Raw genomic sequence first — 15,395 nt, 5'->3', positions numbered from 1 at the left:
TTTTTTCTTTGCCTAAATTGATTTAGGTGACTGGTAATATTTTTCAACAGGCATTGAAGCTCGGTAACTGGCATTTAAACTATAAAACCTCGAAAATCATTCCGATGCAGTGTAGCCGGGACGTGGTTGACTGCTTACTGTTCCCGCCATTTGATGTGCTAGAATTTTTCCGCGTTGTCCATGAAGGGGTTGTCTGGGTTTGAGGACAGCGTACCGAACGCAACATGCCATTCAAGCGGCTTCAATCTCAATTGGTGCCGCTTCTAAAGCTCCCGCTGGCTACAATGGCGCGTGTCACTTATTTCTGCTGTTTCCGTGCAACTATATCGCTGTTCTCGAGCGACGTACGACTTCTGCGCACAGTTTTCTTTACTTTATTTTTTCCTGAACGGTCTGCATGCACAGTTACATACAGAGCAGCTGTTTTACAGATTGGAACGGCCTACCTGTTTACCACGTGGACTCACGTGCGTGAGGTCAATACCCAGCTAATCTGTCTCCACATCGAAGCTGGGAGTCAGCTGTGTAATTCTTGACTTTGACATGCGCCCTGCTTTGTGCAGAACATCTATCAGTAAAAAACGTGCATTGTTCACAGGAACATTGTTTTCTGTATGACGTGAAGCAATACCCATTTGTCAGTACCGATTGATTTCCTTGATGGACGGCTGCAACCGTATTTACTCATGTACGGACCCCTATTTGTTCTGCCCCCCCCCCCTCATTTTTTTCTTTTTCTTTTTTATTTGCCGTAGTACAACATCTGACTAAGTGCCTGTCTCCCACGAGTACGGCTTATGGCTACGTCATGACACCGAGTACTACACTTTGACTGCTGTAACTTGTGTCCAGTAGTGCTCAGTTACTTTTCCGTCGATGAACGCCCATGCGTGATCTATAGTGCAGTCATTTATATTATTTCTTAACGAAAGGCGATCTTAACGAAAGGCGACCTTAGGCGACCAAGATCTTAACGAAAGGCGACCTTATGTAACCAAAAACATGGCAGAATCCGTTATACGATGACCCTGCCGGTAGTTTATATTTTCCTCGATCATTTCTTAGTTATTCATTATTTTATGAGCAGGCATTCGACCTTCCGGTACATTCCTATGTTTGTGTGCCGCTACTTCATCTTCATATCACAGGATAAGTTTAATGCTATGAATAACAAAAATAAAGATTTGTCATTAAATTGGACCTTGTTATGTGTTGTAATAATTTCTTCATGTATATATTGATCAAGTTTTCATGCAGCGGCTGTATTCTTGCGAACCACTTTTAGATAGCGTTAGGTGTGTGTGTGTGTGTGTGTACGCACGCACGCACAACGTACCTTTACATATTAATGACGTGAGCAACGAAGATAAGTGACACTCACATCTAGCCTGTACCATATATGCGAGTTTTAAAAATTTGTCAGTGACAGTTGCAATAGAAGAGGAGGACAAAAAGAATGCTGGATACGGAGTGTAGCTGCTTTTCGCTTTACGCTGTATGACGCCTTCTCCATGGAACCCGCTAATTCAAATACGCGGTAATAATCAGCACTCTAGCGCGTGCACGCCACACATGTAGCCTCCGGGCGCTCTTATATATGTATTTTGCATTTTACGGCCGTACTAAACGGCTGCTTGTCGTGGTTAAGAATGATTGCAATTGAGAAATAATAGGTCGGCTTTACTTATTCATGGTGCAGTAATGCATCAACATAAGCGAATGTCTTCAAGTGCAAGAACTGTCAGTGGACCTCGTCTTTAAATGTGAATAACATTAAATTGGAGTACGACAAACGTTGGTACAGACGTCAGTTTAGTATGTTGTATATTATGCAACAATTACAGAAAGCATGAACGCAATGAATGAACTTGAAGATGGCATGTGCAATGCCGAACGTCTCGTCGAACTATTGCTAAATCACTTGTAGTCAAATGCATATCTGGCACCATTGGGTCTCTAGAAAGTCATTCGCACTTCTCTTTCATCGTCCAGTACGGAACATAATGTCAAGGAATGTACCACTATTTCTGCGACAGAAGTATGCAGGAAGGCCGCGGTGGAAAATGAATGGCAAGTTGCTGCTTTAATACAGCTAGAGGTCGTTAATGACAACTCATTAGGCGAACATGTGCGCATAGTCCCCTGTAATGATGTAAACAAACCACGTGGGAGAAAATAAGTAAGGAAAATGGCCGTCTTTCCCGCACCAAGAAGCTGTAATCTTCATCAAGTTTCGGAACATCCCCTATGTGAGTATCAAGTTACAAAAACCTCAGCACGCCTTGGTATCTAACAAAGTTGAATAGAATGAGGAACACAATTCACCTAGATTTCCGAGGCTTTGGAGATCTTCACGCAGAGGTCCTTTACGGATAGGTATCATAGAGCTTCGGTCACATCTACTGCAGTGTGGTTTCTAAACTTAAACACTTATGTACTCTGACGCTAGAAGGAAACGTAAGTAAATACAGAGCAGTTTTGTTTTTACTTCTAAAGTATTTTTTAGATACAAAGGTTGTTCAAATCACGTCACTACAGAATAATTATCTGGCCAGGGGGATTTCATTTACAACAAACACCAGATCAATGCATTCACTAAATGAAATAATTACGCTAGCAACTTCTTCGTCACAAACCTTATATGGCACAATCTTATATTGGAAAGCGGAATAGGCACACATGTCGAGATCTGTGTTTCTACCAGGGTTTCGAACAGAACTCGAACCAAATTTTTTGGAACGTGCCTCAACCCGAACTAAACCTGAGCTGAAAAAAAAAAAGCCGGTCAGTGGTTCGGCACGAAACGTTTCTTGCATATCAGCTGACAGGAGATGCTCTATAGTAAAAAAAAATATTTCTGGGCTTTTACGTGCCATAGAGTGAGAGAGACAAAAGGAAGGCAGGGATGTTAAACAGTCAGGAGTCCGGTTGGCTACCCTTCGCTGGGAAAAGGGGAATAGAAAGGACAGTGAGAGAGAGAGAGAGAGATGGGAGTAGAGAGACGTGCACGGACAGCACTATTGAGTCAAGGGCGCTCGCACAAGCCAGACGTTAGTAGAAAGCACAAAAGTGCCTTCGTTGCCTTCTGAGCCGATGATCGGCGGGGCCGGTGTTCTAGTATTGTGTGTTCACTCAGAAGACGATCACCAACTTTGCAGGAAGGCCTAAGCATCGTGGACAACTTCTTAAAGGAAAAAGGAATGGAACTGTTTTACAGTAAGACGGCTGTGCTACCTTTCACTAGGAGATATCTAAAGGATTTCCAGCTGTAGCTTGAGGGACAACCTTTATACATAGTGAAACAACACAAATTTTCAGGGGTTACACTACACAGGCAACTTTCTTGGAATTCTCACATTAAAGCCCTCGAAGACTAAGTAAACTAAGTAATAAATGTTCTACGCCGCGTAGCAGGCACGACATGGAAAGGGCGGGTTTCATCCTTACTAAAAGTACATAATGTACTTATAAAGCAAAAGATAGCATATTCTTCACCTGTTTTGCATTGAATCTCCCGTTGATCTGGAGAGAGACTCGAATGATTAATAGCTAGGAGCCTTCATGTAAGCTTAGGCGTTCCTCGAGCAAGCTCAAGTTCCTTAGTAATTGCAAAGGCACGTCATCCTCCACTTCCTGTTATGAGGACGGTTGAAACCTGTCGACAAAACTTTCGCGTTTCAGTGCAGCAAAAAAAGGCACCCACTAGCAATTGCACTAATTGAGAGAGACAGGGCGAACATCCATTCGGTGATTCAGGTGCACAAATACCTACTACCACATAACGAATTATGGTTCTCAGATATCTCCTATCCTCCATGGCGACTCGTAGTTCCAAAAATTGAACTATTGGTTGAAGGAATTATTCGCAAAAGAGACATGTTTATGCTAGCAGCACAACAACTGGCGTTATGCCAGATATACTTTCGGTACCCTGGCTATATTCAAGCGTATACAGATGGTTACTGCCAAACAAATTATTCTACAGCTGCCTTTGTCATTCCAGAATGGAACCAAATACAAACGTTTGAACTATCTCTCACGACGTCATCAACAACAGCAGAGCTTTCTGCAATATTCTCTTTGTTATGCTACATAAATTTGATGCAAAAAGGGGAACAATGGGTCATCCTTTCTGACGCACAGGCAGCTTTGTCTTCACTTCATAGTAACATATAGCTATTCGCAAAACATGGGGTTAATTTACGAGACACTAAAGGAACTCACAAAAGCAAGTGAAGAAAATCGCACAGTAATATTTCAATGGATACCTGGCCACTGCAATGTCAAGGCAGCTGGAAAAGCGCACGTTAATAACGCCACATACGGTCTCCCTCTAAGGCAAGACAAATTGCAGCGCATACTAAGACAGATCTCAGCCCGTGGTTGCGAAGCGACATGGTTTGATCAGAACTTTAGACCTTCAGATTTATTTCACATTGACCCATCACTTTGATTTAAAATCCCGTCCATATTAAATACAACCAGAGCCTTTGAAATGCGGATTCAGCATCTGCGGCTCGGTACTGGGTACATAAGACTTTCTACGTAAAATTTCTAGAGCTGATAGTGCGGGATGCACTTGTGGCCACGCTGATGAAGGTGTACAGCATCTTCTACTAGAATGCCCGAGACACGACACGCAGACAACGGTTAGCACTTGATTTACTGGCATTAGATCGCAGGCCCTTCAGCCTCAGGAAGATCTTAGGTCCTTGGCCAACATACATATTGCAAGGACGAGCGTTACTGGCTCTTTAAACATTTCTGGAAGCGAGCAATATTCTCGGACAGTACTGAGTAGAATGTTTAAGTGTGGTAAGCGCATTCTGTTTTTCTTTTACCTGACTTCGACCAATCCAATGCCTGGTTTTATGTTCCTTCACATGAATTTAATCCGCGATTTCTTATGTGCCCTGATTTTAGTCTGGCTAAGCGACCGGACTTAGTGTTTGCTTTAGTGCACATATGTGAATGGACTATGTGTTGCTTTGTACCTTATAGTTGACTTTGTTTTAGTGTGGCATTAGTCTAGTTACGTGACTGGACTTCGTGTTTTTATGATTTAGAATTGACTTTCAGTTATAGCTTGGCATTAGTGCACTTATGTGACTAGAATTTGTGTTATGATTTCATTATTTTATTATGATTTATTCTTATTTAAGTCGCTATGTGAAAAGAAGTAGCTGGTGCCAATTAAAGGCGACATCTTCTAAATACCATATAATAAAAAAAACGATCATCTAGATTCCTGAACGTGTTGGACATGGATTGTCTTCGTGCTTCACACAGAGGACAGTGGCACAATAGGTGGTCAATGTTCTCCTCGCAGCCACAGACATCCAATACAGGACTGCCAACAATTCCAATTAACGCAGCATAAGCTTTCGTGAAGGCAACTCCCAACTACAATCGACACAGAAGAGACGCTTCGAGTCAAAACCACGATATGATTATGAGGAACGTCGTAGGTGCGAAGGGAGGGGGGGGGGGGGTCTTCTGGTAAATGTTCACCGCCTGGGATACGTTAATGTGCACCCAATGCACGATGCAAGGGCGTTTTTGCATTTCGCCCCCATCGACATGTGGCCGCCGTGGCTGGGATTCCATAGCGCGCCTCCGGACGCAGCACCATAGTCACTATACCGTTTACCAAGGTGGCTCAGCATGATTCTTTGGCTCTTCGATCGGCGCAGCCTACTAGCAGATTGTTACGACTACCAGTTACGTCGCGTGCGAGAGTGGAGATAGACGATGGGCACGAGCCAATAACTATATAACATTCCTGACGGGGACGCTTGCACTTCTGAAGTCGGCCATGCGAGTTGTGTAACACGGCCGAAAAGTTGTTTCACGGGCTCCGCGGTATCAACATTTCTGGTGACACTTCCAATTCAGATGCCACTAAAATTAGATGTGCCTGGTAAACACGGAGAGCGGAAAAGACGATGCCCCCGAGCAGAGATATCGAGTTCAGCTGCATGACTTATTGTAACCATGACACTGCGATGGCTAATGAATGCCGTCATTTTCTCAGCGAGCGGTAACCACTGCTGTAAACGGCACGTGAAATGTTCTTTTCTTACGTGCCATGGTTTAACTCACGTTTTGGTGCTTAGCCAAGCAGAGTACAACGCTCTTCCAGTTGCAGAAATTATGCGCAGGAAACAATGCGCGCGCTTTTGACCTCTTTGCCCGCCCTTCGCCAGCGAAAGACTACGTGCCACGTGCAAATGCGCAAGAAATATCGACCTGTGGCTCATCACAAACCGTCCTAATTTGTTCATCGTTCAGAAACATCAATGTCCTCACCTGCTTTTAAATAAGCAGCAAATTGAGCGAAATGTCAAACGCTAGTTTCTTTCTTTGCTACAGACCAGAAGGTTTAAGTTGTAAATTATGTAATGCAGTACGAATTCACACTGTATCCGGCACCATAGATCACACGCCACAGTTCCCTCACTACCAATCTTGTAGTGAAAAACAGGAGCAAAACGAAAACTGACTCTGCTGGTGTCAGAATAACGAGTGCGACACTGACGTAGGGATCCGCACTAATTATCGCGGTCTTTAATATGTGCATTAGACTTCCCCCGCATCTGCGTAACGTAATTCGTTCGTAAGTTTCTGAATCCTCTTAATGAAACTCAAGGCGCGATCGGAGATCGTTGTTCGAAATGCGCATTCAGTTTGCGCTCGGATTCGGCTCATGTGATTGGCCTATAGGCCGCGTCATTCTGGAAATTCGTTATAAATGACTACCTATGACTATTTATGGTAGTCGCCTTGCACGCTCACCGGCTACAATTTCTAAGTTTCAATATGTGAGGTAAAGTAATTAATTCAAAATATAATTATTGCATTATTGTTTAGTTGAATATGTGCTCAAACACTAGAATTACGTTATCTGCAACAGGCTATTTCTAAAAATTCCATAAAACTTAAAAATTATCACCCTGTATATGCCTCGCACAGTAACCCTATGGGAGTCTATTCTCTTTACGTATATATAGGGAATCCCTCTGTTCAATTAACTTGTGGTAAGTGCGTTAAGAATGAGGAAGAGGGATCGATGACGGATAGTGCTTATTGGATACCTCTTGCTCTTATTGAAGCAATAGAAAAGTCTTGCTTCAAAATGATTGCGTCTTTCAGTGCCTCTCTCGGAGTAATTAAGGCGCTATCGACGCAGTATTCCTTCAGCAGAGGTTGTTCGCTCGCTAACCTTCGCTGCAAATCTGGATCGCTAGGCAACTGCAACACAGACGGCGTCGCGTTGATACCACAGCAAAAGTGTGGCAGAAAAATACCCGTGTGCCACGCGCCATGTCGCGCACCGGCTGCGGCCGCAAAGAATGGACGCCAATCTCATTACGGGATCTGGCCGACGCCGCCGCAGTCGTCGAGTCACGACGTGAGTCAGGCGACGCTGCCGCCGACCTCTGTGCCGTGACCGTGTTTGCAGCTGGCGAGCTGTGCATAATAACAGCTCCTCCCGCCTAGACGCACCCTGTGCGACGGGGCTTCCGCGCAGGCTGGCTCGGATATCTCAGGCACTAGCGGCTTGTAGATCTGTACATCAACCAGTTCACTTCACGGATACACCGTGTGACGGGGGTGTAAATTCACTGTGAACACATCGCAGATGGACTGGGCGAGCGTAACTGGCCTACATATAGAAAAAGGAAGAAAAAGAACTGACATCCCTCATATCTAATAATCTCATACAGAACACATAGGGGGCCCATGTATATATATATATATATATATATATATATATATATATATATATATATATATATATATATATATAAATTGTTATTATACAAACCCGCTAACGACGTATGGGCATGAGGACGCACCGCACCCGCCGTGGTTGCTTGGTGGCTATGGTGCTGATTGCTAAGCACGAGGTCGCGGGATCGAATCCCGGCTACGGCGGCCGCATTTCGATGGGGGAGAAATGCGAAAACACCCGTGTACTTACATTTAGGTGCACATTAAAGAACTCGGTAATCCAAATATTCGGAGTCCCTCACTACGGAGTTCCTCACTACGGCATCAGATTGTGGTTATGGCACGTAAAATCCCATAATTTAAAAAATAAATAAAGAAGGACGCTGCTCTGCCGGAGGCAGGGCAGCGTTGTGGCTTCCACTGCAGCACGAGTGCAGTGTGCGCACCCACACAGTATATATAGCGTTCCTCCTGAGGAGCTGTATGCATAGATCACACCGTGGTGCATATAGAATGGTCTGAGCGGAACCGTACAGCTGAAAATTTATACAACTGTTTCATTAGGCGCTGGAAAACGCCGACGGCTTTCTGTTGGTCTCGTGCATATCATCGAGATGCGATGCCATTGTTGTGACACCGGCGTTGTTGCAACACAACCGGTGCCTGCCAGAGCGCCGCTCCTGCCGCGCAACAGCATTGGTCTCGCGTGCTCCGTTGCATCATGTGTCGCCTCCGCGTAGACACCACGCAAGGAGCTCGAGCGCAACGCTTGCAGTCACTTTCACTGAACAATTTTTTAATGCAATTTAAAACAAAATTGGAGGACAAAAACGCTACTAGCGACCAAAGAAAAGGGGCGCACTGCAAGGTTAGCTTGCGTGTGTATCACGCATGTAGGCGTTGCTGAACAAACGTTGACCGAGTGTTGTCGTGTCCGCTTAAAAGAGTTTTCGTTTTACTTCTGAAGTTATATTCGCCTTATCATTTACAGTAGCATGATTTTAACCTACTTCCTCTTTACGTGGGCGAAGGAAGAAGTCTTGCTGCCGACGAAGTAGTTGTGAAAGGGCGAGCGAATCCGAATGAGAGAAAAACGGCCACCTAAGTACTTCCGGGTTGCGAATAGAGTCCAACAATAACCTCCAAGAGGTCTTCAGAGTCGCGCAGGGTCTTACTTTTGTGGCGACGACCAGCCCATTTCCGCTTCGTAAATCTTATTTAGATGGCATGCTGCGCAGGTTTGCAGGTTCACAGTTCAACGAACCAACCTTTCACGAGTTTCTTGAGTGGTGCTCCCTCTTCCACAGAGTTCTTGTTTTTCTTTTTCTTCTTATTTTTCCCCCTTAATCTTGTCTCTGAACGGTAAGAATGAATGAGCGAAGTACGAGGAAAACAGGGGGGAGGCTGCTTTCGGCTGATTGCGGCTTTCGCACGCACTATGGCAATGCGACTCTTGAAGCGGAAATAACACAAAGGAAATGGCTGGTGACGCCCGGAAGTGAAGCACATGATATATAAATTCACATTCTCTACTTCCGGAACAACCACTCAGAATGAGCACATTTTACAGCCTACAGTGATAGCTCAGCCGCCACATTTTTCGCTGTGCTGAAGTGAAGCACACGATGTATAAATTCACATTCTCTACTTCCGGAACAACCACTCAGAATGAGCACATTTTACAACCTACAGTGATAGCTCAGCAGCCACATTTTTCGCTGTGCTGCTGAGCACGAGGTCGAAAGTTCGGTTTCTGGCGCCTTGAATGCTCGACTAGTACGTAAGATTTCATTGCCCGCTAATTAGTCCCGGGCCTTCGAAATTAATCCGGAGTAGCTCAAGTACGCATTCTCTTATATCCCCGGTGTTCCATGGTGACGTCACCCTACTCCACCAACTTGCCAATAGTTAACCATAGGTTAACTTTCAAGAACAACGCTCCGTCCTATGAGTACATGGGTCAAAGAGAAGCATCATGGAAGGACGGAGATTTCCTTCAGCCACTTGAACTTTTTAATGTACAAATATTTCGCAATGAACGGACATTTCCTTATTTCGCCCTCATGCGAATGTTGTCACGGCAAGAGGGAAAAGACCCTGTAACTTGCAGTTCTTGTATTTTACGCCTACCCTGCTTGGACCTTGAGTCTGCAGTATGCAATAAATAAACAAGTCAAGATTTAAAAAAAGAACTTCATGCGGGAAAAAAATTGTTGAAACAACCGACGCATTTCATTTTGTACAACTACTTGTTGACTACTACAACTACAAGTTGACATCAACTATAAACAGTACAATGAATATGTGAAGTCACTACGTTCAGGTGGATACAAACCTTTTGTTTAATAACGCTTCCCCTAACTTGCGTATTTATGGAGAACTGATTTGCATATATAAGCTACATGTATATGTTTTCTTTTTTCCCGCCAGTTTCAATCACACATTAGCAACATATTCGTTCTCGGAACATAACCATTTAGAGAATAAGTTAGTTTGTTTCCTGGCCGCGGAGGCATTTCGACGTTGCCAGCAAGCAAAAAAACGCTTGTGTAACGAATCCTGTGTATACGGTAAAGAACCCCAGGGGATCGAAATTAATCCGAAGTACTTTACTACAACGTCTTTCATAGCTCCTACGTCGTTTCGGCGTGCTAAAACAAGATCAGTCAAGTAATCAATGAATCAATGCACTGATCTGCGGAGGAGCTGTTGCATTTGTTTGGCGCCAACTAAAACAGCAGGTGTGGTGTTTGTTCAGGCTTGCAAACAAACCCTACTAAATTGTAGTTTAGCCAGACTTGGTTCATTTTTCTGCTTGCCAAACCAGCAACTGTCGAGCATTATGAGAAATGTGAACGATGAAAAAGGCCCGGCATCATTACTAACAAAAAGGAAATAAATGAAAATAACAGAAAAAAGAACTTGCGAGATCGCTTGGTCCTCGTAATGAACAGCGCTTTTCCGGTTTGTGAAATACATGTCGGAAACATACTAGTTGTATGTGCGAGCATTCTTCAGAAGCAGCCTCATTAGGTGCTTCGTTTAATACGCCATAAGGTTTTACAATTCTTCATTGCAGGGACAATAAGAGCTGCGTAAATAATATAAAAAAGATCATTGATTCTGACATACGATCTTTTTCCTGTAGACGACTGCCTATTTCCTCGTGGCAGCAATATCACTTACAGAAAAGGTGAAATTTGGAGACATCCTGTATGCAGCGTGGGTTCTTACAAGTCAAGATCATTACGGACAGGAACATTAGCTGTCGGCGAATAGTGGGACAAGCACCCATTATTACTCGTGACGCTCTTTTGCAGGAGTGCCCTTGTGCCACTAAGACCAACAGAACTCGGTCGTTAAGTATTCATCGACCCAGGTGCGCAGAGCATAGCTATGTGGGAGCGCCGGAGGAAAGCGCAGGCCAAGGTCGCAACTGTTGCTGCCACGCGGTGCGCCGTCGACCTTTTGCATCGTCACGTTGCGGCAGCGACAGGCCTGTCAAGCGCGCAGAAATAAATAAGCCTTTTTGAAAACGGGGACACAACCGAACGGCTCCAAAATGTTGCTCTTACATTGTCAGAAGCTTCTGTGCACGAAAGCGCAATGCTTTCTTTTTTCTTTAAAGCTGAAAACGAAGATGCGAGAACACAAAGGAACGTAATAAATCGCGAGTACGTACTGCGCTAGCAGACGAAGACGCAGGAAGTAAGTAGGCCCGCGTTGTATATGTACTTGCAATATCGCACTAACATGACCGAAGAAACGTGTTCCCTGCATGATAATAAAGATGTCCCCATTGGAAAATTGTGATCCTGAAGTGATACTCAGGGTAGCGAGCGTAATTGCAGAGGTAACTTATCTGTGCGCTAATCACCACTGTTTTATTTGTGGTTAAGAGGCCGAAAGGGAGAGGAGAATTCTGCTGACCGCACCGTAGCCGCTGACACCTGAACATCCGTCAACAGGTGGGTGATGTAATATGTAGACGAAGCAAGAGAAAGTACACATAAATATAACAGCAAGAAGGAGCGAAACAAATAGGCATTTTCACTATGCCTACAGCACGCCATCATCACGTGAGAAGTAGCTTCATGGGAAAATATTTCTCATATCCATGTGATAAATCACTTATGGCTGACTGCACAGGTCCTGCAGGATCACAGTCAAAATTCAGCCTCTAGTATTTCTGTACGCTATCAAGGTGGCATGGCTTTCGCCACCCTTACATCTTTCTTCCCTATCGTCTGTGGTAAATGCACTGTCTCATCAATTACAGTGTAATCTTAAAACAATTTTGTATAATTAATACATAGTCTCATGAGCTACATAGTGCAGCCAAGGCTGCCGAACATGCAATCCACGCAGACTCGAAACAACCGAACGCTCGCACATTGCCAGCCGCTATTTACAGATGAATTAGCACATCGCTTGAAGATAATAACGATACTAATAAAGAATATCTGCATGCAGCTTGCATGAGTCCTTTGCAAGGAAAGAGTTACATGACACTGTAGCCTTGTTGCCCTGCTCCCACTCACTTATTCGTCATCTTGTCCCTCAATAACCAATGTTTAAGTGCATGATCTCAGTGATCCACCGCCTGAACTTGAAAGCTGTCGAACCCGGAAATCTATCGCATGCCTCATCATTTTCACCTGTTGTACTCGTTAATGCTACGCCGTTCTTTTTTTATCAGGTACAAGTCAACCACCACGACTTGGCACAATTCACCGCGATTGCAGCTGCGAGCCAGAATAACGCCACGAGAAATGTTAAGAACTGACGACCGGCGTCTAAAGCAAATAATTGCCTTGCCTCGTTGAACGGCTGAAAGCCACTGGCAAGGCTCAAACCAAGTCGTTGCCACCGGCAGTGTAAACGACAAGTACAATGCACCGGCACAAAATGGCGAGCTACGCAGCTGCACGCGAGGCACCTTTTGAGTTTCCAAATAGACACCACCATCTGATCGCTTTAGCTCGCGGCTACTGGCCCCTGTTGTGTTTTTACCTCCAACCTCTCAGTGTAGCGGGCGCCCAGACAGCCGCATTCACTTCCTCCTCCCAGCATCTGCGAATAGCCAGCCCGCACAGCCTCCCCTGCGGTTCAGCCCCCATGTGTTCCGAAAAGGCCTTTTGGCAGAGCCCGTGCGCAACCTTACTACTACTCGTCCCGCTGTTTCACCCCCTGCTCTCCTCCCCGCCTTCTTCGGAGCCGGTGACGTTTTCCCCTCCAAGACGACGGTCTCCCCAGGAGAGGAGGAACACGACGGTGCGCTCCGCGGGCCCTTTCCAGGCATGCGGCTCGACCGCTGCCGCGGTTCCTCCGTCCGCTCCTTCGGCAGCAGCGAGCGACGACCCATTTTCCAAACTGCCGCCGCCGTCGCTGCCAAGTGGTACGTTCAGCCGTGGCCCGCTGAACGAGACAACCCAGTTCCCGAGAGCGATTCCCTCCCGCCTTCCTCCTCGCCCTCCTTGCTGGTTGCCGAAATGTTGGCCCCTTCTCATTCGGTCCCCGGCCGCACCATGGCCGGTGCAGTGCGTTCTTCGTGGTGTATACCCATCGATGTGCGGATTCTACCTTGCCCTTGAATAATGGCGGGAGCTTTGCTGCGCGTGTGTGTCGGCGCTGCGTTTGTACTCGTCCGGGAATAACCATCGGGGTGCCGTATCCGGATCTGTGCATGCTTGGTCGCCGTGTGCTAGGACGAGTAGTACAGACCGTGGTCGACGGGAAGTGCATTCTGCTCGGATCTTTCCTAGGTCCGGTGCTGAGCGAACGGTGAGGAGGTTATCGCACGTATTCTTGCATGGCAAATTTGACACAGCGTCCCTGTAGCCTACGGGGGAGCGACGTGGGTGTGTTGGTCGTGAGGCGTTGCGGCCTGCAATGGGTACTCAGCATTGAGGACGCTTGTCAACATTGACAACAGCGAAGGCCGATGGAGCACTGCCCGTACTGTCTGCACGACATTCCGTCTTGTCCCCGCTGACAAGCTCCAGTGTCGTCCCTCGAACATGTTAACATCGTAGAGAGAAACTAACGCTCTTTTGTGTCTAGCCTATGCGCACGTCCTCAAATCAGGAACACCGTGATAGTTTGTGAAGTGGTGATTACAACCATCGTATGTAGATTCTTCGCAGAACACAATGCTTTTAAAATAATTTCTGGATACCTGGTCACGCCACTATACTGACAATGACATGTCGTAATCACCGTAACCTGATTGCAATTCGCATCGATCACGTGTCAAGGCCTGCCAATAAATGGCAGGAATCGCAATGCGCCGCCGTCTTTCGGCATCTGCAGCTTCCGCGCAGCCTCGTTGCGCAAGATGAGGGCGACATAAATTACGCGCTTCCGGCGATGCATCATTTGGCGCTCAGACGCCGCCTTTGTGCGACGAGTCTCGGGTTTTGCCGAACGGTGCTACCCACCGGGGTTCGGCATCGTCTACATTGCGCGTTGCTGTTACTTTCCCGTCTCACTGTGCGCGAAGTCCCTGAAGCGACTCGAGTGACGAATGTGCCCGCAGGTACGGAACGTTGCATCTTCTTTCAAATTCTCACGCGCATCGCAGTCGGTGCAGTGGAGCGATCACTATCTGACGTGACGCCGACTGCTCTCCCGTCGCATAAGCATACACGCATCCCCCCTCCCTACTCTTTTTACGTAAAGTTCGTGCGACTATGACTCCAAATGTAGAGGAAATTTCATCCACAATGTAATGTGTGCGTTGCAGATTTTCTCGCACCGATCACTCAGATCTGCAGCCCTATACATGGTGCTGGAACATTCTTTGTAACTCCGTTGCTTCGCTTTACACAGGCAGCGGTTTGAGATGAGTCCACGATGACGGAGGCATCCTATTTTCTTCTTCACGGGAAAAAAAGTGACAGCTCCACTCAGCAAGGCTTCCTTTTATTTATTTATTTTTTATTGTTATTGCCCTCGATGTATCGTTCTACACAACATCCTTCTATAAGGCGACTAAGTCGGCGATTCTAACCTGCTATGGGTGACGCCTAGTCTGTCGTGTTCTCACCGTCCCTCGTCTTAAGCTCTGTTTATTCCTGTCATAATGATGTACCAACCAGCCCAGCTTAGCACACTCCCGCTAATCCTGCTGTAAGTGCGGCTCATTCTAAGACTTTCACGTGCACGTTATCAAACACGTTATCACGTGCACGTTATCAAACAGTGCACGCGATGTATGCATAGCTCCATATCACACAAGTTTCTGACATGTCAGTAAGTGAGTGCTGAGTGTCGTTTGTCTTCGCCATTCTTGCATATATATATATATATATATATATATATATATATATATATATATATATATATATATATATATATATATATATATATATATATATATATATATCTTTTTCATTGGTTGTTTATTGAATCCGCCCCTCGCCCTTTTTCTATACTATAGCTCTCTGTTTCAGTCGCTCTGTTGCTTATGTGAGGCGCGATTGTTTGAATATTCAGAAGAGATTAGCCCAATTCCTTCGTACTCGTTTAACGAAAATTCTATCCGCTAATGCCACATAGATGGAATTTCCTTCTTCTCGGCGAGCCCCGAGCATCATGCCTGCGGATACGAAAGAGTCTCTCGAGAAGCACGAGGCGGCCGCCGCCGCAATAGCCGCGCT

At 45.7% G+C, this 15,395-nt stretch overlaps 1 protein-coding gene across 4 annotated transcripts in view; it reads left to right on the top strand.

The window, feature by feature from the left end:
* LOC139057284 (scavenger receptor class B member 1-like) overlaps window positions 1-15,395 on the top strand; it is a 93,868-nt gene that overhangs the window by 39,567 nt on the left and 38,906 nt on the right. Inside the window, exon 1 of one of the 4 annotated variants that reach the window (XM_070535203.1) lies at window positions 13,348-13,518. The exons of the other annotated variants lie outside the window; for them this stretch is intronic. The gene's annotated coding sequence lies outside the window, so the exon portion shown is untranslated. Of the gene's footprint in view, window positions 1-13,347; window positions 13,519-15,395 lie in introns of those variants that run through there. 4 annotated transcript variants of the gene reach the window in all.

This window comes from Dermacentor albipictus, chromosome 3 (assembly GCF_038994185.2).
Source record: "Dermacentor albipictus isolate Rhodes 1998 colony chromosome 3, USDA_Dalb.pri_finalv2, whole genome shotgun sequence".
Classification (NCBI taxonomy): Eukaryota; Metazoa; Arthropoda; class Arachnida; order Ixodida; family Ixodidae; genus Dermacentor; species Dermacentor albipictus.
Note: the sequence above shows the minus strand (reverse complement) of the source record. Positions and strands in the feature narration are given on the sequence as shown.